The sequence below is a fragment of the Bos javanicus genome, chromosome 17, assembly GCF_032452875.1.
Source record: "Bos javanicus breed banteng chromosome 17, ARS-OSU_banteng_1.0, whole genome shotgun sequence".
NCBI lineage: Eukaryota > Metazoa > Chordata > Mammalia > Artiodactyla > Bovidae > Bos > Bos javanicus.
In genome coordinates, this window is record NC_083884.1 from 17,977,091 (window position 1) to 18,002,101 (window position 25,011).

At 44.1% G+C, this 25,011-nt stretch overlaps 1 long non-coding RNA gene across 2 annotated transcripts in view; it reads left to right on the top strand.

Annotated features, from left to right (window-relative positions):
* Positions 1–25,011, top strand: part of LOC133228577 (uncharacterized) — a 137,278-nt gene that overhangs the window by 78,278 nt on the left and 33,989 nt on the right. For both annotated transcript variants that reach the window (XR_009730272.1, XR_009730273.1), the window contains exons 3-4: positions 7,216–7,275; positions 8,837–9,046. This is a non-coding gene — a long non-coding RNA (uncharacterized LOC133228577). The remainder of the gene's footprint in view (positions 1–7,215; positions 7,276–8,836; positions 9,047–25,011) is intronic.

Here is a 25,011-nt window from a genome sequence, read left to right on the forward strand (position 1 = left end):
TGGTTATCACACCTGCCAGTGTGGGTTTTAGGCTCTAGTACAGGTGTCTCTATTTTTAGGTTCTTTGGATCTTTAAGGGTCTTTAGCTTCTTCCCAACTTAACCAAAGTGGTAAACTGCTGCTGCTGCTGCTAAGTCGCTTCAGTCGTGTCCGACTCTGTGCAACCCCATAGACAGCAGCCCACCAGGCTCCCCTGTCCCCGGATTCTCCAGGCAAGAACACTGGAGTGGGTTGCCATTTCCTTCTCCAATGCATGAAACTGAAAAGTGAAAGTGAAGTCGCCCAGTCGTGTCTGACTCTTAGCGACCCCATGGACTGCTGCCCACCAGGCTCCTCCGTCCGTGGGATTTTCCAGGCAAGAGTACTGGAGTGGGGTGCCATTGCCTTCTCCGAAAGTGGTAGACAGTTAAGACTAAATAAGAGAAATCTAAGTTAAGAGTTGGTTTCTGGGGTTGTTGTTGTTCATTCACTAAGTCATGTACAACTCTTTGTGACTCCATGGACTGCAGCACGCCAGGCTTTTCTGTACTCCACTGTCTCCCAGAGTTCGCTCAAATTCATGTCCATTGAGTTGATGATGCTATCTAACTATATCACCCTCTGCTGCCCTCTTCTCTTCTTCTCACCTGAATTTTTCTACCACCTGGAAAACTTCCTTTCTGAGAAGCACCCAGAGGCTGGCTCCATCAATCCTGTGAGCAGGGCTGTTCTCCCATTATGGTGGCCATGGATGTGCATCACTCAGATCTCCTTTTAAGGGGTCCTGCTACAGGGAGCATAGCTGATTGACAGCCTCTAGCATAATCCAGAGATGTATTGGGTTTGATGAGTAAAGAAGCCTACATCGTAAAGGGGCTGTAAGCATTAGCTATCATGAACCAGCAGGAGCCATGGGAGTACCCCTGGATTAAATTTTTAACATGCTTGGTCAAGATGGTTGAACTTAAGACTGGAGGAAAAAGAGATGGTCAGCCAGTGAGAGTGCTGATTAATACCTACAGACTGGAGAAGGCATGAACAGAGGAGCAGGAGCAGAGAGTGGTCACTCCAGGAAAAAGTCATCACCATTTGCTTTGTTTTCTGGACCTGAGAAGATTTTCAAGTCTGGATCCCGTTGACTAGAGACAGTCAGATCCCCAGGCAGAATGACACTGCAATGCCGTGGCAAGTACACACCACAGTGATTCCCCGATTCTTTCCCAAAGAGCCCTCATACACTGGGAAAGGAAAATACCCAGACATTTTAAGGCTGTCAGGCACAGATCTGTTGATATTCATTGATACCAGGAGACCTGAAGTGTGGTCACAGTCCCTTTAAAAAATTTTTTTAACATACTTTTTTCTGTTAATTTTTAAAAAATTTTTTATTTTTAGTTGAAGGGTAATTGCTTTACAGTATTGTGTTGGCTTCTACCAAATATCAACATGAATCAGCCATAGGTTTACCCATGTTCCCTCCCAGCTGAACATCCCTCCCACCTCCCTCCCCACCCCACCTCTCTAAGGTTGTTACTGAGCCCTGGTTTGAGTTCCCTGAGTTACACAGCAAATCCCCATCACAGCCCCTTTTAGAGCTGGAGCTGGCTAAAGTCCTGGCTAAGCCCTGGCTGACTGTGTGTCCTCCGGGTGGTCTGTAGATCCGCCCAGTAGTCATGTCTCTTATCTCAATATGAATTGATACTTTCCATCCATGGGGCCTCAGCCAGCACCACTCTCCAGGGGTTCACAGAATGTGTGACCACTATCTCAGAATCCCTAACATAGCATCCAACAGGGACCCACTTCCCAGTGGGGGTAACCTCATGGGAGCACTTGTCGTGTCACGCAACACACCATCCAAAGTCTGCAGCCCCGGAATTCTGGAACCACCTCCTAAAAGCACAGCGGAAATAATCTGCAGATCAGATGCCGTTCTTTAGGATGGTATGTGCATTAAGTCAGAAGTCCCTCTATGACGCCGTGTCCCCTAAATTGAAAACTTTATGGGTCTGGGAATTCAGGGACAGGAGCAGTGGTGACCCCATCACATCACTCCCATTTCCTGTCCCCACAGCTCTGAGCTCTGCAAATTCAGTGTGCTCATCCCTGTGGGGCACTAGCAAGGCACATTCTGTGTGTGCTCGTTGTGTGTGGTGCTGGGATGTGTGTGAGGTTACGCATGTTTGTGTGGTAGTGCATGTGTGTGTTATGTGTGTGGACACGTGAGAAGTTTCAGCATGTGTGCTGTACATGTGCTGTGTGTGGTCAGGCGTGTGGTGTGTGGCATGTATTTTGTGTGGCATTCATGGGGCTGTGTATGTATGCATGTAGAGTGGAGGTGTTTGGATGTGTGAATGTATGTGTGTGCTGTGTGTGGTAGATGTATTACGTATGTGTGCACATGTGTGGGGTGTGTGTGTGTGGTGTGTGGGTGAATTGGATGATGTATATGTGCTGTATGTGAGTATGTGTGATGTATGTGGGGTGTGGGTGTATGTGTAGTGTGTGGAAGTGTGTTTTCATGTGAGTGGTGTTGAGTACATCTGTGCATTTTGTGTGGTGTGTATTTTGTGTATATAGGTCTGTACTGTGAGTGTGATGTGTATATTTGTGTGATATGAAGTATATTGTTGTTGTTCAGCTGCTCAGTTTTGTCCAACTTTTGTAACCCCATGGATTGTAGCCTTCTAGGCTCCTCTGTCCATGGAATTTTCCAGGTAAGAACATCTTTTTCTAGGTAAAAAAATACTGGAGTGAATTGCCATTTCCTTCTCCAACGGATCTTCCTGACCCAGAGATCGAACCCACATCTGCTGCTTGGCGGGTGGATTCTTTACCACTGAGCCACTGGGAAGCCCCAGGAGGTACATATATGCTTGTGTGTATGTGTGGTAAGTATTGATGCAGTGTGTATGTCTACATGTATGTAGTATGTATGGAACTGTGGGAAGGAGCACAGGTGTGTATGCTGGGGGTATGATCTGGGGCCATTTGTGTGTATGTGTGGTATCAGTGCAGTATGCACGCCTGAGGATAGTGTGGGGTTGATGTGTGTATATGTGTGACATGTGTGGATATATGTGTGTGTTGCATAGGTTAGGCATGTGTGTGCTATGTGTAGTGTAGTGTGTGCATGAGTCTGGAGCATGTGGAATATAAACATATGTGTGATGTGTGGTCCACATGGCACATATAAATTTGTGTGCTACGCGTGTACATGTATCTGTGGCTTGCCTATGGTAGGTATGTGTGCCATGCATGTACATGTTTGTGATATATAGAGAGGGTGCATGCATCAGATGTGTGTGGTGTGCATATGTGTACATGGGTGTGATGCATGATGTGTGTTTATATGTGGTCTGCCTGTGGCACGCACATGTGTGGGGTGTGTGCAGAGTGCCTGTGTGTGTGTGTACCTGTGTGGTCTTCCAGCTGAGCAGGAAGCCCTTTGGGGGACCAGCTGCTCTCACCCCCAGAGCACCTCCACTCACTGAGCTCTCAAGAGCTTCCTTGGCTGGCCAGAGTCCATTTCCCAGGTAGCATGAGGGCTGCGTGACTCGGGTGGTCGTCCTTGACAACCGCCTCCCACATACATCACCCTGCCCAGCCCTGTGCTGCGGTGGAACTAATCAGCCGTGATATTGGCAGTCACGCTCGTGTGCTCCAACCACCCACGTGCATATGAGGGGTGCAGCAGACTCCACCCCAACTGGGCCCCCGACAGTACTGCGTACTTAACAAGCAGGCTAGGCTCATTAGAGGGAGAAGTGGGCTGTAATTTCGTGTCACCTGGCCTCTTGGCCGGGGTTTGTCTTTGCAGACACCAGGTCTCATCCACTGCAAGCTGCACGTGGCTTGTTAAAAGGGCAGAGTTAGAGAGGGGACGGAGTGGGGCTCACCAGCCGGATGCCACGGTTCCCACCCTCCCTCTTTTTCTTTTTCCAGCCTTTAAAATGTCTGTCTCTCTCTCTTAGTTTAGCCGTCTCCCATCCACCCACTAAAAACTATGCACCTGTAATAACTACCATTTATCAAGTACCTACTCTGTGCAGGTACAATCTTATGCCATTTCTGATCTTCATGACAACCCAGTAAGGTCAGCATTTTCAGCCCACGGTACTAAAAGGAAATTGAGTCTGTGGGCTTAGGAGCCTGCCTGCTTGGAGGAGCAGGATTGGGAGGCCAGGCCTGTGTGGCCCTTCCCACCCACAAGGGCCAGCATTGTCTGAGTCCACCAGAAAGGGGGAGAGGGTTCTTCCCTACCTCACCTTTGTTACAAGGGAAATGCTGCGCTCTCATCTAAATGTCTCCAAAAATTTGGAAAAGCCCTAGTTTCATATTCTTTCTCTTGACATCCCCAGTCCACCAAAAATTAAAATCTAGAGACACCTACAAGTGCCCCAGCTTCTCATGACTCCAGATAAGAGAGCAGTGACCAAGAGCTCCTTTCTGCCAGCCCTGTTCTCAGTCTGTGCCTTGGAAGGACTGGCCCCTGGCCCATTGCTGATCCGCTAGGCCAGTAAACCAGGCCCCGCAGCAAATAAGCCCACTCTCTCCGTTTACTCCGTTCAGCCACGTGGGGCCTTCAAAGACCTATTTGTGACAGGGGTGTGCTCTGCCACAGTTTTCCTCCTATCATCTAAACTGGCTCTTCTCACCTCTGGCTCCTTAAGAAAAACCTGTTCCTGATTGCAAGGATGCATCTGTTGCATGTTGGCAGGAGAAGAAATATAATGTGATGGCTATGAGTGGTGCTTTAGAGTTAGACCTCAGAGATTCAAGTCCTGTTTACACCGCATATAAACTCTGAGATGTAGCTGGAACTCTGCTCCATGTTATGTGGCAGATGGGAGGGGAGTTTGGGGAAGAATGGATACATGTATTTGTATGGCTGAGTCCCTTTGCTGTCCACCCGAAACTATCACAACACTGTTAATCAGCTGCACTCCAATATAAAATAAAAAGTTAAAAAATAAAAGCAATGGAGCAGGAGATCTGGACAGTGAAAAATAAACTTCAAATCAATGCAATATTATTTCAGCTCCCATAACTAAAACAACTCTTGTTAAGGTCCACTTATTGCTAAATTCCTATGGCCTACCTTCTTTTTTTAATTATGTATTTACTTATTTATTTTTAATTTTAAATTGATTTTTTATTGAAGTATAGTTGATGTGTATCATGCGTGCTAAGTTGCTTCAGTCTTGTCTAACTCATTCGACACTATGGACTGTAGCCCTCCAGGCTCCTCTGTCCATGGGATTCTCCAGGCAAGAATACTGTAGTGGGTCACCATGCCCTCCTCCAGGGGATCTTCCTGACCCAGGGATGGAACCCATGTCTGTATATCTCCTGCACTGGCAGGCAGAATTTTTACCACTAACGCCCATTGTTCATTTACAGTATTATGTAAGTTATAGGTGTACAGTATAGCAATTCACAAATTTTAAACGTTATATTCCATTTATAGTTCTTATAAAATATTGGCTATATTCCTCATGTTGTACAACATATCCCTGTATCTTGTTTTATACTTAAAAGAAACTCTGAGATGTGTTAATTTGCTTCAGTCCTCTAAGCCTCAGTTTCCTCATCTGTGGTGTAAGAATATAATACTCAAAGCTCTGAGCATGGTATCTGCTGCTGCTGCTGCTGCTGCTGCTAAGTCATGTCAGTCATGTCCGACTCTGTGCGACCCCATAGACAGCAGCCCACCAGGCTCCCCCGTCCCTGGGATTCTCCAGGCAAGAACACTGGAGTGGGTTGCCATTTCCTTCTCCAATGCATGAAAGTGAAAAGTGAAAGTGAAGTCGCTCCGTCGTGTCCGACTCTTCGTGACCCCACGGACTGCAGCCCACCAGGCTCCTGTGTCCATGGGAGTTTCCAGGCAAGAGTACTGGAGTGGGTCGCCAGTGCCTTCTCCAGAGCATGGTATCTGCCCCCCAGGAAAAGTTCAGGACGTTCACAGTTATCATTAGAGTTTTCAGTTGGAATGAATAGGAGACTAGGTGAAATTTGCATGATTGTACTTTTACAGTAAGCCATTAATGATGCATCCATTTAGTTTTCAACTCTGAAAGAACATAGATTTGATTAATTACAACCGGAATTTAAAATATTTCCATTATTCAGAAATAACCTACAGAGAGTCCAAGCTCATGCCTCCTTTCTTCCTCCCTACTTTCCCTTTTTTTCTGAGAGATAAATAGCAATTTTGCTGTCGGATTCACTGGCTTGTCCTTACCCTGGTAACAAGCTAAAGCTTTAACCTTGATTAAGCAACATCAAATCTGATGCAAGTTCTCCCCACCTTCGGTCCAACTCCTGCTTCCCAGGCCCAGCCTCGCCCTGGACTCTCCACCCCTGCTTAGCATCAGAACACTGCCAAGGCTAAGCACCTCAATTTTTTTCTTTGAAACAGTTGTCTGCCTACTTGAAGTTGGAGCATTTTATCTGTTCTGCAGGATGGTCCTGCCCCTCAGAAAATACTTGAGCACGTTAAGTTGTTTGAAATGCTTCTGAAATGAAGCAGGGTCCAAACCACACCCCTCCCTGTATTTCTCAGCTGAGTTGCCCTGGCATTCTCTCATGACCCCTAAATGCCTTCCACCTACCCTTCCTATGAATGCAAGGCAGGTAAAATCTCTTGGCACAACAAATTCAGAGCAATGGAAGGGGTTTTGGCACTTACTGTGACTCAAGGCAAACCTATTTCTAGATGGTAAAATATGAAAAGAGAGTGACTAGTTTAACACTGAGGAAAATTGAATGTTGATAAATGAATTGTTTTCACTCAGTCTTTCAGACTCTGTCCCTCACACCCACATCCTTAAAGGTACCTATTTCCTGTACATCATCCTTAGGTTACTCTCAATTCAAAAGGATTCACGGACAGCATTGAGTCAGTCATTCGTATTCACAAAGCTCTAGATTCGGCTAAAGTATTAAAATTGAACAATGGACTTCCAATCTGGGACCTAGACCTACTCACTGACAAAGTGACCTCCTCGTTATGGGTGAAGACATATTTGACACTAAATTTGTTGCCAATGTTAACAGTGTTCAACCTTGAGCCCATGAGTTACTGTATCCTACATGCGTTGGTACCTTACTTGGATTGAAAATGTGACAGATCAATGAGAGTCCTTTCACCCAAGGCCATGGCATTCCCTTTACATGAAGGTCATGTATGCACTCATTGGACAAAATATAAATAATCTTTCTTTCAACTTTCAGTTTTAGATCCTGACCTGTTTTATGTCAAGAAGCCACAGGGAACCCAACTCATGTCATCAGGTTGGCTTGATTTGCTGATGATCTCCTTAAATCACACAGTGATATTGAATGCAGTTCCGAAAAGGAATGTCAGGTTCCAAGGGACGTTTGTTTAAAAAGCCTATAATGTTATAGAAAATGCAAACCTTGACTCCATTTGCTTTCCTTTGTCATAGAAGCTTTGAGGACAGGAGAAAAATATAACTCCTGCTGGGAACACCTGTCATATCCTTCCTGGGAGAGCAGATACAGAAGAACTTGTATCATTTCGATCAGTTTAACAGCTGATTTTGTAACCAAAAGTGGGATCTGGCTGCTCTTTGCTCAAAAGCCATTAAAGAGGCCAAGTTGGTGGAAAAGAAAGCTTGCTTTATCTTGATGCCGGCTAGCCAGTGGGAGGAGGGGAAGTGGACGCCTGTCCAGAGGCTGACTCCCCACCACCCCCAACCCTGACAGTCAGTGAGCAAGAGCTTTTGTAGGCTGAGGGAAGGGGCTACGTGAAGACACAGCACGGTCAGTTCTGACAGTCATCTTGAAATTGGTCATCAGCGGTCTGACCAGCATTGCCTTGTGTACAGTAATCTTCAGTTCCAGGGTCGGTTTGTTTCCATTTCTTGAGGCCAGTTCCCAGAACTGTACAGCTTATGTCATGCCTCCAGTCTGGTCATCATATAGTTAAGTCCTTCTACCTGGTGGGGGTTTTAGTGTCTATATGGCAGCTCACAGGATATGACTCAGAATATTATCTGTGGCCCTCGAGAAGAAACCAAAGGTCCTTGACTTTTTTAGTGACTGCACTCACTATTATTGTTTGGTCTCCTTTGACTGTTTTCCTTTGTTTCTGCATTTTGTCACTTCTCTGATTAAACTTATTCCTTGGTTTTTCCCACAGAAAAAAGGCAGGCAGAGGACACAGAGGGGTAAGGGCCAGAGGGTCCTGCTCTGTTTCACTTTCTCCTTGCTGTAGGATTCATTGATCTGGTCTCTAATTTCTATAAAGCTTAGAATTTTTGACCTTGAGTAAAGTGGGTGGACTCCATTTTTATTTTTCCTGTTAAATATTTATTTTGAAGATGTTAAGAAAAGTGTGCTGGCATAGTTTTCATTCCAAGATGCCCATTCTCTAAACTTAAAAATAAAATAGACATACTCACCAGAAAAAGAAATAGACCAGTCTGCTTCCTGAACACAGGGGGATGGGGTGGGGAAGGATGGGTCGGTGGGGGAGTTAGGGGAAGTGCCCAGGGCAGTCTCAAGGAGCCTGAACAGAAGCGGGCTTCTTCCACCCTCAGCCTCTTGTCTCCCAAAACACAGGTGCCCCCAAATAAGAGTATCAGATAAAATCGGGATGCTCAGTTAAATATGAACTTCAGATAAACAACAAATAATTTTTTACTTGAAATTTTTCCCTAGTATTACATATTGGTTTTCCTTTGCTCAAGCTGCCCACCCTACCCCAAAAGCCTTTAAACAAATGCTCTGCAGCTGTCCTGGGCAGTCAGAGCTAAAGAGACTGATAATCTCCCAGAATCAAAAGCAGGGTGGTACCTAAATGTCACTAAATCAACCTTTCATTTTACAGATGATCAAACAGAGGTCAAAGAGAGAAAAACCATTGTCTAAGAACACATAGCTCCTGCTCTTATCTCCCAGGGCAGAGCTGCACCCTCTAAGGAGCCTGCCTTCTACCGCTTCTCCGCGAGACTGGATTCTGACTTTAAAGTTAGCATGTGGGCACGTGCATCCGCGTCTCTGTGCCTCTGTCTACTACAGCAGTAAGAACATGGCACAAGTAAGTTCCATCACCTCCCAGAGAAGGGAAAAAGGACTGACCGACCGCCTTCTTGGGTAAGGAATGGTGGGGGGGATGAGCAGAGGTAGGGGAGACAAATTACAGAGAACAAAGCACAGATTAGCATCTTAATAAATTATCCTGCCACCTTAGACTCACTGGAGCTAGGCTTTCTCAAAGTGGGGGCGCATTCACGGAGTAACTTGTGATTACTGTGGTCGGTTACAGAACCTTCCCCTGGAGACCTTTCCAAATCAGACGGAAAACCATTTGTCTTTGTTAGCCAAGTTGCAGCCCTGCCTAGAGACCCACAGGAGGATGAATCTAAATGACTTCCCCAGAACTCTTCTGACCTTGGAATCTATGAAAATTTAAACAACTAATATTATAATGTTCAAATCTAAGACTAGAATAAATGCAAAAGTAGCTTGGTATTATTACAGAGCTTCAATGTTGCTCAAGGCTTTATGGAATCAAGGAAAATCCCTCTAAAAGGCCATGGGAACGCCCGGGTCGCTTTCGGTCGCTTTCTTGAAGCTTTACGAGGAAAGTGTAGCATTGGTTGATGATGATTAAGGATGCTATTTATATGCATATAGAACACTCAATTTCCTTACCATTTGCAAGGGATACATTCTAGAGACTGCCTGAAACAGGAAAATGCATTGTTCAGCATTAAACTGAGATAACCAAGGTCAGAGACCAAGATACCCAGACTCCCAATTTCCAAGACTCTCCAGTGACTCAAGGGGCTTCATTTCCAACTCTTCCAGTTCCCATAGCTTCTGCTTTGCCTATGTAAGCTGATTAGGGGGGCAGGGAGAGTGTTCAAAGGAAGCTCCCCAGATTCCTTGTGCCTTTATTATTTAGTCGCTAAGTCCTGTCTCTTTTTTGATCCCATGGACTATAGCCCCACCAGGCTCCTCTGTCCATGGGATTACCCAAGGCAAGAATACTGGAGTGGGGTGCCATTTCCTACTCCAGGGGATCGTCTTGATCCAGGGATTGAACCCTCATCTCCTTCAGAGGCATATGGATTCTCTACCACTGTGCTACCTAGGAAGCCCCTCTGTGTCTAAAATAGTCCTATACTGGAGATACAGAGAGGCCACCTGCTCCCCAGCCCTGAATGGACTGGATAAAGGACCTGCAAGGTGGAGTCAAGTTCTCTGAGACTCAAGTGACAAAGACTGGGGCTAAAAAGCAGGAAATATAACACTGCCTTTGGAAGCTTCCCACATAACCCAATTCACCCAAAATTTAAGCCATGAATATTATAGTTGGAATTGTTTCACACATTTCGGGGCTGGGAAAGGCTTTGAAGCCTACATAGGCTCAGCTGTTCATTGAACCAGTGAAGAGAGAGGGACTTACGACCAAAAATATTTTTTCAGCCTTTGTTGTTAGGGGAGAATCCTTCTTCCCAGCACCCATGGGAACAGACTCCTTAGCATGAAACCTGTGCCGTCCTCCTACTCGTTACTCCAGGGAAGAAAGAGTGACTTAATATGCTGGGGAGTTTTGGAAGACGAGGGCTTTCCTGGTGGCTCAGACAGTAAAGAATCTGCCAGCAATGCCAGAGACCCAGCTTTGATCCCTGGGTCAGGAAGATCCCCTAGAGAAGGGAATGGCAACCCACTCCAGTTTTCTTGCCTGGAGAATCCCATGGACAGAGGAGTCTGGCGGGCTACAGTCCACGGGGTTGTAAAGAGTCAGACACGACTGAGCTACTAACACTTGGTTTGGAAGAAGAGATTGTTCCCCTGGCCTCTTCCTCCTCTGTCTTTCCTGGGAATGAGTTGTCCACGAGAAGCCTTTTCTGCTTGCCTCTGTCAGGGAAGGTGCTCACCTGGTAGGGAGGGGACAAGATGGTCTGCTCAGGTACAAGGCTGTAGAAAAAGTCTGACTAAATCTGCCGTTCAGCATTTGGAAGACCACTTGTCTTCCAAAACATATATGTCACATTCTTTTTTTTAAATTGAAGTAGAGTTGATTCACATTGCTGTGCTAGGTGCTAGTTTGAGGCACAGTAAATTAATTATATATATATATATATTTTTTTTTTCAGATTCTTTTCCATTGTAGGTTATTATAAGATATTGAATATAGTTCCCTGTGCTATTCAGTAGGACCTTTTTGTTTACCTACTTTATATATAGTAGTGTGTATCTGTTAATCCCAAACTCCTAATTCATCCTTCCCTCCCCTTCCAGTTCCCCTTTGGTAATGATGATTTTTTTTTTATGTCTATGAGTCTGTTTCTGTTTTGTAAATAAGTTCATTTGTATCATTTTTTTAGGTTTCAGATATAAGTGATATCATATGGTATCCTATGTCATATGATAGCATTTGACTTTGTCTGACTCACTTCACTTAGTGTGATCATCTCTAGGCCCATCCATGCTGCTGCAAATGGCATTATTTCGTTTTTTATGGCTGAGTAATATTCTATCGTGCGTATGTGTGTGTGTGTGTGTGTGTGTGTGTGTGTGTATCTCACATCTTCTTTATCCTTTCATCTGTTGATGGACATTGAGGTTTCTTCCATACCTTGACTATTGTAAATAGTTATGCCACACTCTTGAATACCAACTTTTATAGTAATATAGATAAAAAAAAATTAGCCTCCATCTACCTTAGTCTTTTGCCTTATTTTTCAATTTGTTCTGAATTCCAGCAGAGGTGCTGGGACCCCTCAAACCCCACATTCACACCAGGGGCTCTCAAACATTCTCCAGTTACATCCAGCTTAAAAAAATCTCATGTAGACCCTCTCTCCAGAAAAATGAGTTCTCTGAAGCCAATATATGGGCTTAAACATCACTTGAAACACCCCTAGTTAATTTTCATGATGAATTATAAAAGTTGGTGTATACAGCAAGCTAGAAAGATTGATTAAACTTCTTCTAGGAGTTTATGAAAGCACTGGCATTTGACAAACACCTGCCTACCAACATTCAGCTATTCTGAACCCACTTCAAGTTTGACTTATTTCACTAATTAAATAAGCAATCACTGAGGGACTGTTACATGGAAGGCTCTCATTTAGGCACTAAGGAGGGACACAAAGAAGGACAAGATAATATTCATGGCCTCAAAAAACCCAAAGTCTAGTGGAAAATATACAATAGCAAAATTTCACAATACAGTGTACCTTGCATTTGGTGTGGCCACATCATTCAGCTGTTGTCAAGGGAGTGAAATGGAAGTGGTATGTACAACCTTCAGTTCATGTCCCTACAAGGAAGAACCAAAACCTCCCCTTCCATTTTCTCCCTTTCCAATAGCTAGAATGTGGCTGTAATGGGGAAAGCTGGAACATCCATCCTCTACCTCAAGATGAAAGCTATAGAGTGAGATGACAGAGCAAGAAGATGTTAAGAAACCTGGAAGAGGGCGGAGAGGAATTCCCAGCTGGTCCAGTGTTTAGGGCTCAGCACCGTCACTGCTGTGGCCTGGGTTCAGCCCCTGGTCAGAGAATTAAGATCCCACAAGCCATGCATGTATATATACATACTCATTTGCTAAGTCATGCCTGACTCTTTGAGACCCCATGTACTGTAGCCCACCAGGCTCCTCCAACCATGGGATTTCCCAGAAGATAATACTGGAAAGGGTTGCCATTTTCTTCTCCAGGAGCTCTTCCCAACCCAGGAATCAAACCCACATCTCCTGTATCTCTGGCATCACAGGCCGATTCTTTACCAACTGAACCACTTGGGAAGCCTCAAGCCATGCGTGGTGCTGCCAGAAATAAAAGAAGAAGCCTGGTGGCTGACACCATTGTGCAAACACACCAGCCCTGGAATGCTTACCTGGGTTTTTCTATGGAAGAGAAATAGAATTCCATCTCGTTTAAGCACTATAATTTTAGGACTCTTTGTTAACAGCAGCTAAACTAACATTTAAAGTTTGAGTTAATGCAATCTGCAGAGATGCTGACTCTGGAGAATGGTGCATTTGATATGATGAGTCCAGGAGCAGCAGGAATTTTTGTTCCGGTGTTAGAGACATGAAAACAAGGCAAATCAATTATATAGTCTAGCAAGCCAGAAGAATAGAATCAGAGCTAGAATTTTCCTCAGATGTTTCTAAGTCTAATACTTGCTTTACTTAGTGTATCTCATATACAAGGATAGCCCTTAAAGCAAATTCTTCCAAGAAAGTCTAAGCAGTTGACCAGCGGCTGCTATGTGCCACTTTGTTGAGCACTGAGGATGGAAAATCCAGCAAAAACAAGGGCCTTGCTTTCATGCCCGTAAGTTGGTGATGGGCTTCCCAGGTGGTGCTAGTAGTAAAGAATCCACCTGCCAGTGCAGGAGACACAAGAGACATGGGTTCAATCCCTGAGTTGGGCAGATTGCCTGGAGTAGGAAACGGCAACCCACTCCCTTAGATTTAATAAAAGATTTCCAAAGGGATCCAAGGAGGCTGATCTTAAACAGAAGGGACTTGGCAACTTAGAGCAGGCACCTCCCCTCAGTAGGAGGGGCTTGAAGCCTCGAGGGGTGTGGCCTCCACTGGAAGGTGAAGGAACATCAATTACTGCTGGAGTCTGTGTTGAGCTGGATAAAAACAATACATTTTTAAAATTTAATTCTAAAGAGCCTGGATTTTAGGCTTTTTTCCTTGAAATAAGGTTTTCCAAGAAATATTTTCAAAAGTCGCTTTCTGAAATACAGAAACTCAAATGAAGATTGCAAGAGTGGTCCTTAAAACCCTTTAACTAGGAGGGAGAAAAATAATAACGTTTATGTTGTTGGTATGTACATGAGAACTCTATGCAGACCAGCCATCTTGGTTTGCCTGGGACCCAGGGTAACTCCACAGCTTTCCAAGGGGTGCTAATGGTAAAGAATCCACCTGCCAATACGGGAGACCTTAGGAGACAAGGGTTGGATCCCTGGATCGGGAATATACCCTGGAAAAGGGCATGGCATCCCACTCCAGTATTCTTTCCTGGAGAGTCCTAGGGACAGAAGAGCCTGACAGGTTACAGTCCATTGGGTCATAAAGAGTCAAACATGACTGAAGTGACTTAGCATGCACGCAGTCCAGTGAGTTCTCCTGGACACAGAACTCTTTGTTTTAAAACTGGGATGGCTAGGAGAAGACTGATATAAGTTGGTCACCCTCCCTAATATATATAGTTTATTCATTTTCTGAAAAAGTTTAAGCATCAGTCAATCAGTATATATTTATTGAGTACTGCTCAGTACTTTGCTAGGCATTGTGAGAAAATAAGTCAGGGGTATATCTCTTGCCTGAAATTTTGTAGCTCCTTCCCTGCTTCCCAGGAGTTTATAATCTAATTTCCCTAAAACACTCAATGTGGGCTAAGTCACTTCAGTCATGTCCAACTCTGTGCAACCCTATGGACTGCAGCCTGCCAGGCTCCTCCGTCCATGGGTTCTCCAGGCAAGTATACTGGGGTGGGTTGCCGTGCCCTCCCCCAGGGGATCTTCCTGACCCAGGGATCAAACCAGCGTCTCTTACATCTAACTGCATTGGCAAGCAGTTTCTTTACCACTAGCGCCACCTGGGAAGCTAAAAACAACTCAGTGATTGCTTGCCAAACATTATTTGTCAGGCACTGTGGTTGGCCCTTGGAATACAAAGATGAATGAGAAACTGAGTCTGGCCACGAGGCACTTACTCTTTTTTGAGGAACACAAAACACGGTAAGATACAACAGTTAGGTAAGGGCTGTTGTAGAGCTGGAACAAAGGCCCAGGCATGCACTCCATAGCAGGACCAGCTGACTGTGGCTGTGGCTGTGTGCACATACAACCGTGGCACTGAGCGGCATGAGTTATGTTTCGTGCAAGCAGCGGTCTGGACTCAAGCTAATAAATACTGTAATAATTCAAAGGAGAGAAAGAGCCCCCTTAGTGGGGTCATCACGCCTATGAAAAGACAGGATTTAAGGTAAACTTGGGTAGATGGGGAAACAGTGGAAACAGTGTCAGACTTTATTTTTCTGGGCTCCAAAATCACTGCAGATGGTGACTGCAGCCATGAAATTAAAAGACGCTTACTCATTGGAAGGAAAGTTATGACCAACCTAGATAGTATACTGAAAAGCAGAGACATTCCTTTGCCAACAAAGGTCCGTCTAGTCAACGCTATGGTTTTTCCTGTGGTCATGTATGGATGTGAGTGTTGGACTGTGAAGAAAGCTGAGCACCGAAGAATTAATGCTTTTGAACTGTGGTGTTGGAGAAGACTCTTGAGAGTCCCTTGGACTGCAAGGAGATCCAACCAGTCCATTCTGAAGGAGATCAGCCCTGGGATTTCTTTGGAAGGAATGATGCTGGGGCTGAAACTCCAGTACTTTGGCCACCTCATGCGAAGAGTTGACTCATTGGAAAAGACTCAGATGCTGGGAGGGATTGGGGGCAGGAGGAGAAGGGGACGACAGAGGCTGGATGGCATCACTGACTTGATGGACGTGAGTCTGAGTGAACTCCAGGAGTTGGTGATGGACAGGGAGGCCTGGCATGCTGAGATTCATGGTGTCACAAAGAGTTGGACATGACTGAGCGACTGAACTGAACTGAACTGACCTGACTGGGTCAAATTTTAATATGTACTTCTATGTATTGTACTTATACATTGTAATATGTACAATTCCTCATATTCATGTAAGTATGAATAAATATAAAAGAGGCTCTTGAATGGACCAGTCATGCTAGTGTGTTATAAAAGAAGATGGTGACTTATCCAGTTTTGTGCACCTGAGGTGCTAAAACTAAGCAGCAACCAGGAAGAAAGATTAACAGGCAGAGATGACGTAGAGAAAATCCTAGGTAAGTGTAACGGTATCACTAAAGGTTTAGACTAGAGGAAAGAAAGATTACTATCCCTTGTTAAACAAATTTAACAAAGGAGGTGAGTTTGTTGGGGATCCCCAGTATTTTTGGCACTGGGGACCAGTTTTGTTGAGGACAATTTTTCCGTGGACCAGGGTGGGGGATGGTTTGGGGATGACTCAAGTGCATTACATTTAGGGTTTGTGTTCCTATGAGAACCTATGATCTGACAGGAGATGGAGCTCAGTGGTAATGCGAACAATGAGTAGTGGCTGTAAACACAGATGATTCTTCACTCACTTGCCCACCACTCACTTCCTCCTGTGCAGCCTGGTTCCGAACAGGCCATGGACCAATTCCAGTCTGTGGCCTGGGGGCTGGGGACTCCTGATGCGGAAAACAAGGACTAAGAACAATAGGTTAGAAGACATGGAAACAATGTAAGTGTCCATCAACAGATGTATGAAAGGGACATGGCAGATAGATAGATACATACATAGGTATATGTGCGATGGAATACTACTCTGCCATGAAAAAGGATGACGTTTTGGCATTTGCAGCAACATGGATGGACTTGGAGGGTGTTGTGCTAAGTGAAATAAGTCAGTCAGAAGAAGATAAATAGTGATATTGCTTACATGTGGAATCTAAAAAATACAAGAAACTACTGAATATAACATTTAAGAAGCAGACTCACAGATAGAGAACAAACTAGTGCCTACCAGTGGCAGGGGGAATACAGGGACAGGAGAGTGGGAGTTACAAACCATAGGTGTAAGTAAGGCTCAGATATTTATTGTATAACACAGGGAATATAGCCAATGTTTTGTAATACCTATAAATGGAAAATAACCTTTCAGTTCAGTTCAGTCGCTCAGTCACGTCCGACTCTTTGCGACCCCATGAATCGCAGCACACCAGGCACAGTATAAAAGTCTTTTAAAACATAGATTAGGGTCAGATGATGAAAGATCATGAATTTCTGAGAAGTTTGGAATACCTTCTGTAGATGCTGGAAAGCCATGAAGGCTTTGGAAAGGAAAGTGTTTGGTGAAAGTTACATTTTTAGAAGCTTACTCTGGCAAAAGTAATAACCCAGGTCTTGCATGAATTAAAAAAGACTCTGAGTTAATGAATTAAAACCAAGGAAGTTTTTTATAACAGGCACTATGGAGAACAGTATGGAGGTTCCCTCAAAAATTACACATCAGATCAGTTCAGTCACTCAGTTGTGTCTGACTCTTTGCGACCCCATGGACTGCAGCACGCCAGGCCTCCCTGTCCATCACCAATGCCCGGAGCTTACTCAAACTCATGTCCATTGAGTCAGTGATGCCATCCAACCATCTCATCCTCTGTCATCCCCTTCTCCTCCCGCCTTCAATCTTTCCCAGCATCAGGGTCTTTTCCAATGAGTCAGTTCTTCACATCAGGTGGCCAAAGTATTGGAGTTTCAGCTTCAGCATCAGTCCTTCTAATGAATATTCAGGACTGATTTCCTTTAGGATGGACTGGTTGGATCTAGTCCAAGGGACTAAATTGGATTGCAGTCCAAGGGATTAAATTGGATTGCAGTCCAAGGGACTCTCAATAATCTCCCCCAACACCACAGTTCAAAAGCATCAATTCTTCAGCGCTCAGCTTTCTTTATAGTCCAACTCTCACATCCATACATGACTACTGGAAAAACCATAGCTTTGACTAGATGAACCTTTGTTGGCAAGGTAATGTCTCTGCTTTTTAATACACTGTCTAGGTTGGCTATAACTTTTCTTCCAAGGAGCAAGCATCTTTGAATTTCATGGCTGCAGTCACCATCTGCAGTGATTTTGGAGCCCAAGAAAATAAAGTCTGTTTCTGTTTCCACTATTTCCCCATCTATTTGCCATGAAGTTATGGGCCATCCTAAAGGAGATCAGTCCTGGGTGTTCATTGGAAGGACTGATGTTGAAGCTGAAACTCCAATACTTTGGCCACCTGATGCAAAGAGCTGACTCATTGGAAAAGACCCTGATGCTGGGAAAGACTGAGGGCAGGAGAAGAGGGGACAACAGAGGATGAGATGGTTGGATGGCATCACCGACTCAATGGACATGAGTTTGGGTAGGCTCTGGGAGTTGGTGATGGACAGGAAGGCCTGGCGTGCTGTGGTTCATGAGGTCACAGAGTCGGACATGACTGAGCAACTGAACTGAACTGAACTGAACTGATGGGATAGGATGCCATGATCTTAGTTTTCTGAATGTTGAGTTTTAAGCCAACTTTTTCACTTTTCTCTTTTACTTTCATCAAGAAGCTCTTTAGTTCTTCTTCGCTTTCTGCCACAAGCATGGTGTCTGAGGTTATTGATATTTCTCCTGGCAATCTTGATTCCAGCTTGTACTTCATCCAGCCCAGCATTTCTCATGATGTACTCTGCTGCTGCTGCTGCTAAGTCGCTTCAGTCGTGTCCAACTCTGTGCGATCCCATACATATAAGTTAAATAAGGAGGATGACAATATACAGCCTTGACATACTCCTTTCCTGATTTGGAACTAGTCTATTTTTCCATGTCCAGTTCTAACTTGCTTCCTGACCTGCATACATTCCTTAGAAAACTACACATTGCTATATAATCTGGCAATCCCACTCCTGGGCGTATATTCACAGAAAACCATAATTTGTGAAAACACATGCACCCCAGCATTCATTGCAGTGCTATTTACTATAACTAAGACATGGAAGCAACCAAAATGTCAATCAACAGATGAATGGATAAAGAAGATGTGGTACATATATACAATGAAATATTACTCTCCAAAGAAGAGTGAAATGATGCCATTTGCAGCAACATAGATGGAGCTGGAGCTGATTATACCAGTTAAGTGAATCAGACAGAGAAAGACAAATACCATATGATATCACTTATAGGTGGAGTCTAAAACTTGGCACAAATAAACTGGGTACACGCAAACTAATTTACAAAACAGAGACAGATTCACAGACTTAGAAAACAAACTTATAGTTACCAAAGGGGAAATGAAGGGAGGGATAAGTTAGGAGGTTGGGATTAACATATAACACACTAATATGTGTGTATATAAAATAGATAATCAACAATCCCTGTGCTACTGAATAGCACAGGGAACTATTCAAAACAGTCTGTAATAACATATATGGGAGCAGAATCTGAAAGAGAATATATATATATGTATGTATGAATGAATCAAGTTGCAAAACACCTAAAACAAACACAACATTGTAAATCAACTATACTCCAATATAAAATAACAATTCAATTTAAAAAAAAAACCAAGGGAGTTATACTGTGCATGGAAAGGAATGTTTTTAAGAGTTCTCCATTTTTACTGTAGAATGCAGCTGCTGGCTGGAGGGAGGGAGTGGTTCTTGGCATCTTCTTAAGAGGGTTGGGATGTTGATGCACCTACAGAGAGAGGAATTGGTCCTCCTGTACAGAAAGAATCATGGCTGCCAGGAATGAGCTCTTCCTCCACTAACAGTAATCTCACAAGTAGAGATGGTTACCTACAGGGAGAAATCAGGGGCAAAGAATCTTCCAGCTCCAATTTGAAAATAAAAACCAACCAGGAAAATGGTGACACCTATGTCTATCTAGACTGAATTAAGCCAAAGTAAAGAGAAAGAGCCTCTGTATCGTTTTCTAACATAGACTCCTTCAAATTCCTTTCTCACAGTCTATTTCCATTTCTAATTCTACCTGTACAAAATATAATCATGCTGCTTTTAATTACTTATGCATACATGAATACTAGTAAGTTAAACTTGTTCTTCTGTTTACAAAGACAGAGTGATACAGAGTAGCTTAGGAATTGCTTCTTTTCCCAATGATTTTAAATGTGCAGTGAGTTTCTTTCTAAAACACATATTTGCAGATGTCACTTTAAACACTATTTTCTGAGATTATATTTTCCATAGAAAACAGATGTCTGCAATTATCCCTTTTTTGACCTCTGAGACTTATCAAAGTCAAATAGGTAATCATCCAATCAGACGGGCTATCATTATCAGAAGAAAAGTAATTATAATCTGAATATGTTTGAACATGATTATTATAAGCTTTAAACTGTTACACTTTTGATTGGGGCAGAATTGGAAGACATTATCACTTCATAATTCAAATGATGTAACTTCACTTGTTTTTGTCATTTAGAATCTGGAGAGCTAAATTTATTTAACAATATAATTCTTTAAACATGAACAAATTATGCAATAATCTCTTTAAAACCATGAGAATGCTTCTCAAAATCTTGACAGTGAAATTAGGGGATTTTTTTTTTTTTTTAACTAGAGCAAATCAGAGCTTAGCACTGAGCCCCATCAGAGTGGGAAGCTTGAGGCAGACATATTCATTTGACAGACATTTTGTGATCTGCCTGGTTCTATTAAAACACCAGCTACTTTCCTGCCTACCTCTGGAGGCCCACCCATGGCTGGCCCGAATCAAAAGGAGAACTAGGCCCAGTAGACAGAAATGATGAGTGAGAAGTGTAATAAAAGTGGGAAAATGGATAAGAAAAAAGTATCTTTCCCAAGAAGATGTGTAAATAGAAGAGTGAATTAGATTTGAAACCAGAACTGAGGATTCTTTCAAGGACATAAGGATTTAAGGGGGGGAAAGCTGGGTTGAAAACCTCACGCCTGATAGACATTGAGTAAAACAGCATTTCCCATTGAAAAGATTTTATGAAACCCTAAACACAGTCCTTCAGTCCAGGTGTTTGATGGGGTGTTTGCCTAACTCGGTGAGACGTCCTGATTTTTCTCTCCATCCTTTCCAAGACCTTCTCCTGTCATACTGCTCTTTCAGGCAGGCATGCCCTTCCTCCCCCTGGAGGGAGGTGGGAAAAGGGAGTGCACTTCTGGGCCCGTGCAGGACCTGAATTCACATTGAACTGTATGAGCAGGTGGGGCCTTGAGAGAGAATTCCTGTAGCTTGGAAATGTTGGCATTTGTGGTTTCTGAAGAAGGCCTGGGCTGAGGATTAGAAGAAGAAAGATAGAGGAGCCTTTATCAGGTTGGAAAAGTACTGAATGGTCATTGTTCCCTAAGCACAGTGTTTCTTAGAACTATGGCTCAACTTGGAATTTAACTTGGAATTCTAGTTCAGCAGAGTGAAGACCTGTGGTTTTCTCCCCGACGCCAGCAGAACTTTGCTAAAAGCCAGGTTCACACTTAACATCTTTCCACCTCCCTTATTCAGAGTTCCCCTTTCTTCTTGCTGTTGTTGTTTTTTGTTTGTTTTTTTTCACTTTTGGCCACAGTTCGAGACATGTGGGATCTTAGTTCCTTAACCAGGCATCGAACTGGCACTCCCTGCAATGGAAGTGTGGAGTCTTAACCATTGGACAGCCAGGGAAGTCCCACTTTTTGTTTTTTCTTGATATAACTTCTTCCCTTCCCCTACCTCTGCCATGCCTGTACCCCGGTAGGATCCAGGGACATGCCTATGTGTCCAATTTCTTCATTCAAGAAAGACCTAGTAATAGAATATGGGCTGGACAGTGTGGATATAGCAGTGAACAAAACAGACAAACACCTCTACCCTTTTCCAGCTTACTTTCTAGTTACATTCTTGCCAAATTCCAGCTGCTGAAATGTTAACTGTTAAGAAAGGGATTGATAGCCTTATCAAGGGTTTAAGGTAGTGTTTCCTTATCACCCAGGGAGTCAGCATCTTCGGGGGCGGGACCCAGTGATCGTGTGCCTTGTCAGCCCCACCAGCCCTCAGTAATGTGGACCCATCTGTGATGACGCCAGGGGAGACTGCCCCCAGAGATAGAGGAAGACATGCTGCCAGCATCTCTGTGGTGCCTCTTGAAATTTCAGCACACAGACAGGTGCCCATTCATCACAGCTTTCCAAGGCTGGGCCGGACCGAAGCCTCCTCTACTCTCTCTGGTGCTGCAGAGACTGGGAGCTCACTGCTTTACCAGGTCCCTTAATGGCAGAGATCCACTTTCATGAACATGGCTAATGATTTCTAATTCCCCATCACCTCGCCCAGAAACATCCACATGAACGAATGGCTGTCAATTCCACCTGCCAGAACCTTTGACACTCTGTTCAGTCCGAACTTTCTTTGTCTATGTTCTCCCCTTTGGTCACAGATTCCCAGCCTAGCTGATTATCTTGCAAGATGTTGAAGTGTAAATTTCCAGCTTGATTCTGACGCTGCCTTTCGTCTTGCCCAGGCATTTAAATGATGGCGCTGTTCCTAGGTGGGAGATATTTCGTTGCTGTCCAGCCCATCACACTGAATGTTTTGTACATGCAGGCACTGCTTCTGATGGATTTAGCTTATTAAAGTGGGTGGCACCCAGCTGCAGCTCCCTTTTCCCTTTCCTTCTAATTGACTTTCAAGTAACCAAGGCAGCCTGTTAACACTTGGGGTTTTCATCAGACCTGGCACGTTACTGCCTTTGAGCTTTGCGATCGCATCATTTCCTGTCTTTTCAGAATAGTCTCCCTCCTCCATTTTGCCTAGCCACATTCTCTCCAACTTCCAAGACCCACCCAGCAAGCCTGATGACCTTGTCATCAATGAATGGGGGTATTAGCCATCCAAATGACATTTTTTTTCCCCCACAGAGTCTTGTTTGACCATTACAATTGATCTCTTCTTCTCATGGCTTAGTGTAATTATTTTATATAGAAATCCTCCTCCTCCTTTGTCAATTATCTTTTTGTATAGTTGTAGATATCCCCATACTTAATTAGCTAGATGAGCAGCAGTATAGCATGGGGGTCAGAGCATGGATGGAGGGGTCCTGTAGACCTAGGTTTCAATCTGGGTTCTCCCCTTGGCGAGACATGATCTATGGCAGGTTTGGACTTCAGCTCTTTGGACTTCAGCTTTGCCATCTGTAACTAGGTAATTGTGTCTATTTGCATTAAGCATGTTTTTATTTGATTTTGATGCTTTGACATCTGAGGCCTTTGACTCTGGAGAAACTGTCCCTCCCAGTTCAGTTCAGTTCAGTCGCTCAGTCGTGTCCGACTCTTTGCGACCCCATGAATCGCAGCACGCCAGGCCTCCCTGTCCATCACCAACTCCCGGAGTTCAATTCCTAGAATTGGCAAGGGGCTGGCTGGCAGACACACCTTTCCTATACAAACCAGCCAACCCAGATTCCATACCGCCGACCACCTCCCTTATGGACTCTCACATTTGTTTGGACCACGAGTACCCTGCCCTAACTGCCCCAGGGCAACTAGACACAGGCCCCAGGCCCCAGAACCCACTAAGATTATTCAAACCATCCAAGTCTATGCCTGCTTTCCCTGCTTCACCCCTTTCTTCCCACAGAAGCCATAATAAATGTGCTTGCCCATGATTTCCCCCATTCCCACTGTCTTCTGACTGACCCCGGTGCTTCCCCAAATGGCCTCCCCTTGGCATGCCAACTACTGTTTCTAGGGAACTGTGAGTAAAATCTTCTTCCTCTATGACAGTCATTTCTATATCTGCATGTCTTTCCATAGCTGACTAAAACTAATCCTGGGTATATTTTAAAACACTACCACATAGGGCTAAGGTCGTGGTTCTCAACAGGAGATGACTTGTAACTCCCAGGAGACATGTGGCAATGTCTGGTGACATCCTTAGTTGTTAGAGCTGGGGAAAGTGGCGCTGCTGGCATCCCGCAAGCAGAGACCAGAGATGTTGCCAAACATCCTGCAGTGCACAGAACAGCCACCCGCAGCAAGAGTTATCTCACCCAGAATGCCAATCAAGATGCCCAGGGTTACAGTGAGGAATCGGGAAGATTAAATACAGCGCTTGCAGTCCTCAGACTATAGCGTGCATTAGAATTACCTCCTTGTCTTATTAAAATACATGTTACTGGGCCTACCCCCTGAGTTTCTAATTCCATAAGTAGCATGAAAACTTGCATTTCTAACACACTGCAAGGTGAAGCTGACACTGCTGTTTCAGCAGCAACTTTGAGTCATTAGCCTAATTCAAAGCCATCATTTAATAAATGATATCCCATAATTATTATTTTATCAGATCCTGTAGGTCAGAGACTAAACTGTATGCCTCATATTCCACACAGCACTGGGATTTGCAAGAGGCACTCAATAAAAGGTTCTGATGGCTGTTTGGCATTGAAACACTTAGTATGTGGCAAGCTCTACTTACTAAGATACACTTGGGAGTAGATTTAAAGATTTGTCTTAAAGATTTGTCTAGTTAGGAATATCTTCTACTTAGCTATTGCTGTATGAAAAATTACCACCAAATATAGTGGATTAAAATAACAATCCCTGGTGGCTCAGATGGTAAAGAATCTGCCCACAATGCAGGAAACCCAAGTTTGAACCCTGGGTGGGGAAGATCCTCTGGAGAAGAGAATGGCTACCAATTCCAGTATTCTTGCCTGGAGAATCCCATGGACAAAGGCTTAGTCCATGGGGTCACAAAGAGTCAGACACGACTGACCGATGAACAATTTATTTTCTTGGCTGGTTGATCTGCTTCATGGGGTGTTGATGGAAGCCACCCAAAGATTTTTACCTGGCTGTTAGGCTGATTCCTTCATTTGTCTGGTACCTTGGTTCGAAGGCTAGGTGCCACTGAAACTGTCCACGAGAATGCCTCTAAGTGATCTCTCCATGTAGCTGCTTGGGGGTAGACAGACGCCTGTTTACATGGCAGCTTAAGGTTCTAAGAAAGTGTGTTCCAGTTGACAGGGTGAAAGCTACACGTCTTTTATGACCCAGCCTCAGAAGTCCCATTTTGCCACTTCTGCTGTACTCTGTTGGTCAAAGCACTTACAAGCGCCTCTCCCACCTGAGGGGTAAGAGATAAGGGTCCCATGTCTTAATGGAAAACGTGTCAGCAAGCTTGTTGGCTGTGTTTTGTTTTTAATTTTAGTAGTGGATTTTAATTAACCCAATATATCCAAATATGATCACTGTGAAAGTTATAAGATTTATGTTCTTTTTATCATATTAGACCTTCACAGTTCAGGGTGTAATTTGCCCTTCAGAGACAGCTCAATTCAGGGTCTGTCGGCTGTGTTTTTAAACTGCCACATTTGGTTGCAGGCCTTGTTTCTAGTGAGGGAATGGAACAAATAAGCAAACAACCCTCTGACTTTCTAATTTGACTCTGTTAGCCTCTGTTC